We start from the raw sequence: 5,340 nt of genomic DNA on the forward strand, positions 1-5,340 counted from the left end.
GAAAAAAAAAAAAAAAAAAAAAAAAAAAAATAGAATCTCTGAGGGGTGAAACCCCAACATCAGTATTTTTTTAAAAAGCTGTTCAAGTGATTCTAATGTGCATCAAAGGTTGAAAATTGCCAAACCAAACCGTATCTAATATTGTTTCCAATTTTGGCATTGTCTCATTTTGTGATTCAGTGGCACAGTTAAAATTGACTTCATCATATCTACTTGCAGGGGGAGGAGAAATAGGTGACTGAGTTGGGATAAAAATTCATTCAGCTATCTGTAGAATAGCATCTTAAATCCTGAGAGAGGTACAGCCGTCGTAGGATTAGTGAGAAGAAGCATATGAAATGGTTAAGTGGCAGCATAAAACAGAGTATTAAGTGCCCAAATAAAAATTCTAAATAAAAATGTTGAATGCTGTGTTATGTGTCTATGCTTATATGCATACTATAACTTTTTTTCCAATATTTTTTGAGTACATTTGACCTAACATGGGGTTAGGGGTTCTGGCCCTACTGCACAGTAGAAAATCCATGTATAGCTTTTGACTTCCCCCAAACTTAGCTACTAATAGCCCACTGCTGGCCAGAGGCCTTACTAATAACTGTGAATTAACATATGTTGTATGTATTATATGCTGTATTCTTACAATAAAGCAAGCTAGAGAAAAGAAAATATTATTTAGAAAATCATAAGGAAGAGAAAATACATTTACAGTTCCATACAGTATTTACTAAAAAAAATCCACGTATAAGTGGATCTTTGCAGTTCAAACCCGTGTTGTTCAAGGGTTAACTGTACTTACCATAGGTCAAGCACTTTACATGTATTAATTCATTTAATCTCTAGAACAATCCTGTGAAGTATTATTATTGTCATCCCCAATTCGCAGATGAAGAATCTGAGGTCCAGAGCAGTTAAGTAATAGAGCTCATAACTGGTAGAGCTAGGATATAAATCCAGGCCATCTGACTCCAGAGCCTGAGTGTAACCACTGTATATTGCATAAACCATGGGAGACATCCCAGGAGGGGAGACCCAGAAGCACTTTTTGGGGGACTCCCTATCTCTTGTCTCTATGCCCCTCCAGCTTGTTGGGCATGAGCTGAAGGGAATCCTGGCAGGGGAGGAGTGTTTGGGAAGAGGTTCTGCTCCAGAAAGGGGCTGATCAATAGAAGTGGGAAGAGTGAGAGCATCACAGGGCAGCCTGGCCCAGTCCTCCCCCATCTCTGACTTCAGCTTCCAATTGTAGTGAGCAAGCAAAACAGAGGCAGCTTGGAAGATGCCTGGTGCTTCACTCCAGGAGCCGTGGGGCCTGGGAAAGAAGGGCATGGATTGGAAAGGGTGCCAGAGAATGGTGACATGGGGCAATGAAACAGAAGACAGGGGCTAATGAGGGGGGTTGGTGTTGGGGGATTCAGGGGTGAGTCTGCTAATGTTAAGAATAGGCTGACTCAGGGTAAGTTCAAGCCCATCCTGTATTACCTTCACTCCTCTTGGCACAACTGCCTGACATTTTCACAATCACTATAGAGACTGCCAGGATTCTGCAGACATCAGCCCTGCCCTCCTCTTCCACACACTGGGTGCTCCTTTGCCCTAGAGCTGGGCAGAGGACGTGGGGTACCTGTATCTGGGGACCCCAGCCGATCTTTTCAGGGTTATCCTTTATCTGTTCTTCTTCTGGACCCTTATTATTCATGGTATAACTGCGGTGGATGAAGCTCAGCTCCACTTGCCTTTGGTAGAAATGGACACAAGTTGCATACATATTTGGAGAATGACTGTTGAAATTTGAAATCTCTGTCCACCTTTCCATAAAATTTCCCACCCAGATTATTTTCCCCTAGAATGAATGAATGCAACTCCATGCACCTTTTCTCCACTCATTTCCTTGTTCTTTTGAGGTCTCTTTCAGATTTAGCTTTAATTAGCAAGCTCCAAACTGACTGTGCCAAACATCAGGGCTGGAGGCTGGTAAGTTCTTAGGGGTTGAGTGAGGACTGGGGGAGGACATGGAGTAAATGGAGAAAGTTTCACATACTGGGAAATATGGCTGGGCTTCAAGAGAGGGGGCTGGTGGCATACGTCCAAGTTCCAAATGTTGGCTTGAAGCCAGTGCTCAAAGAAAAGGGGCCCTCAAGACAGTCCAAATGGTGCCCTGTGGGAAGTGACCTCCAAGTCCTTCTCCTCAATATGCAAGGGTTTCTCTTGGATCCTCAAAGACCAGAGTGGTCACGCTATTTCTCCCACTGATTCCCCTCAGTCATGCTTATATTCTCCCAGCCACTCCCACGGTTGAAACTTTAGCTACAGCCAGAATTCAGAGGCAAGCAGAAGGATTCCAGTGCTGGAGAGGTGGATGGAATGAGAAAGTCCTCATGTTGTGTGTGTTGGGGAGGACAAGCCTGACCCTGGGACATGTGCTCCAAGCCTCTGTTGCCAGATGAGGTGGAGGGAGAAGTTAACCCTGGAGTGTGTGTTCTGGAAGTATTTGCTTGTAAGCTAGAGACAACAGCTGGAAAAAGTGATCTGGGGGAGGTGAAAAATAGGGATCCTGGATGGAAGGGAAGAAGGTGTTAAGGAGGGAAGGGGCTGGAGAAAACCTCAGCTTCCACTCAGACAAGGGCTAAAGTCTTTGCTGGGTCTGGACATTTCTCAATTTTTAAAAAGTTTTGAAATTATTTTGAAATAATTATAGACTCAGAGGAAGTTGCAAAAATTGTACATGAAGTCCTGTGTACCCTCCACTCAACTTTTCACAATAGTGACATCTTATATAACTGTAGAACAATATCAAAACCAGGAAGTTGAACTATTAATTAGCCTACAGGTCTTATTCAATTTTCACTATTTTTTACATGCACTCCTCTGTGTGTGTATAGATTTGGATAACCACTACCATAATTGAAATTCAGAACTCATGGGCCGGCCCGTGGCTCACTCGGTAGAGTGCGGCGCTGATAACACCAAGGCCGCGGGTTCGGATCCCATATAGGGATGGCCGGTTTGCTCACTGGCTGAGCATGGTGCTGACAACACCAAGCCAAGGGTTGAGATCCCCTTACCGGTCATCTTTTTTTAAAAAAAAAAAAAAAAAAAGAAATTCAGAACTCATCACCATGAAGGAACTCCCTGTGCTGTCTCTTTATATTTGTACCCATCCTCCTCCATCCCTGTCTTCTGGAAGCCACTAATCTGTTCTTCATCTCTATAGTTTTGTCATTTTGAGAATGTTATATAAGTGAAATAATACAGTATCAGTATTGGTTTTTTAACTAATTCCCAAGCTCTTGACTCAAATACAAGAAGTTCTCTGGCAGGCTATACAGATTATTTATTTTAATGTTGTGCTTCTTCCATTCTCTGGATCCCTCCGGTTTCTTCATTTCCCTTTTTATCTATAATATTACTTTTCACTCCAACATTCTGATCTCATTTCTCCTTTAGGGAAAATCTACATGTCTAAATTTAATAGGCTGGTCTAGTGCTCTCCTGTTCCCCACACTCCTTGCTCCACTATTTATAGCTAGGCTAATTTTGGGTGGACTCTCTCTTCTTTCCTGTTCCTTCCTCCTGTGGCGGGTGAGGTGACTTCTCAAATATTTGGACACAGGAGGTCAGAAGCAGATTCTTGGCATTTGATTTCAGCCTCGGATTTATCAAAAGTCAGTGGAATGGAGATGAAGGCAGGCAAAAGCTGCAGGTGCAGAGAGGAAGGCAGCTAGGGCTCTAAAGGCATTTTGACCCAGGTTGGAGATCTGAGCTGGAGTTGGGAGTCTCAGGTTCTATCCTGATTTTGCTATTCTGCATTCTCATATCAGTTCTTCTCTACTGTCTGGGGCTCTGAGATAGAAAAGGGTTGGAGAGGCCATATCTAGGGGATAATGAAAGTAGAATCCTGGGGCCAGCCTTGCTGGCAGCACGTGTTTCCTTCACAACATCTGTTTAAAGGTGCCTTGGAGGGGAACTAATGCCCTGGAGGGGATGTCCACAGGTGTAGTATTATGAAAATAGAAGGTTAAACCTTCAAATGTATGTCAACTTACCCAGGGCAAGGATTGTCCCAGAGCCAGCAGAGAACCCATCTGTTTTTTTTCAAACAAGTATAATTCTAAACAAAGAAGTAAGAGACAAAGGTAACATGGGAAGAGGAGTTAGGTAGGACACATACGGGAATTTTTAAGAAAGGGAAAGAGAAAAGAGAATCATAAGAATATGATAGTGTTTGAGGGGCAGAGACAACATGAGACACTGAGAAATCGTCTGAGAAAGATGCCAAGTGTGACAGAGACAAGGAGGACAAAATCAGAATTTGGGATGAGACAAAACCAGATAGAGAGAAGGGAAGAATGGACAAATGGATATACACAAGACCAACGCCCAGTAATGCAAGTAGGAAGGGGAAGTGGGAGCAAGCGAGTCTCCTGTTGTGCCAGATTATTTCCTATCTCTCCTCCTGGCCCCATTTCTGGATCGGAGTTATAAATAGCAGAGAGTTGGAAAATGTCCCCCTCCCTCCCTTTGCTTCTGTCCCAGCTTGGGGGGAAGGGAGAGGAAGAGGGACAGGCCATCAGGTCCCTGTGGAGATCCCTTCTCAGTCCCACCCAGATCCTGCCTGAGCCAGCCCAGGACTATGCCTCCTCCAATCTCCTCTTTTGACGGATGGGAAATGTGCAGTCCTGGAAAGGTCTAGCAGTGGGAGACACCCTTTCCATCCCTTTGCCTCTTGGGTCCAAGCTCTTTCATCTTTGCCCTTCTTTGACACCCTCATACCCCTCTCCCCCCACCAGCTTACTTTCCTCTTCCTGTATCGCCCTCAATGTTTTTTGTGTTCCTCTTCATTCCATCCCTTGTTGATCAAAGTCTTGCCCTTCTTTCTTCCTCTCCATTCCTTTTCTTTCTCTGTTTCCCCATTTGCTCCCCTCCCCATGCCCCCGAAGTTTTTCTCTCTCTTCTTGCCTCTGTTTTTTCTTTTGGTCCCTTGAATGCTGACGATGTGGCTAGCATTGCCATTGTCATTGCCGAGCTCTGGGGGGTGGGGTGGAATGGGTGGAAAGTGGTTTGATTCAGACATCATAACAGGTGCTCTATGTGACCACGGGGAGGTGGGAGCAGTAAGGGACCACACTGGACCGCTCCCCTTTCATCTCCTCTCCGTTTCCATCTCTCTCTTCCCAGGTTGTCCCTTAGCCTCTCCCACTTCTCATCTCTTACCCTCCTTTCTCTTTGTTGGCTCCTCTCTTTCTGTCTGTACTTTTCTCTCCCTCCACATTCCTAGGCGCCGCCTCCGCCGCTCGCCCGCTAGGGTTGGGGGGAGGGGAGGAGAGAGCCGCGCGGGGGCGGGGC

This window comes from Galeopterus variegatus, unplaced genomic scaffold, assembly GCF_000696425.1.
Source record: "Galeopterus variegatus unplaced genomic scaffold, G_variegatus-3.0.2 Scaffold2835, whole genome shotgun sequence".
In the NCBI taxonomy this organism is placed as follows: domain Eukaryota; kingdom Metazoa; phylum Chordata; class Mammalia; order Dermoptera; family Cynocephalidae; genus Galeopterus; species Galeopterus variegatus.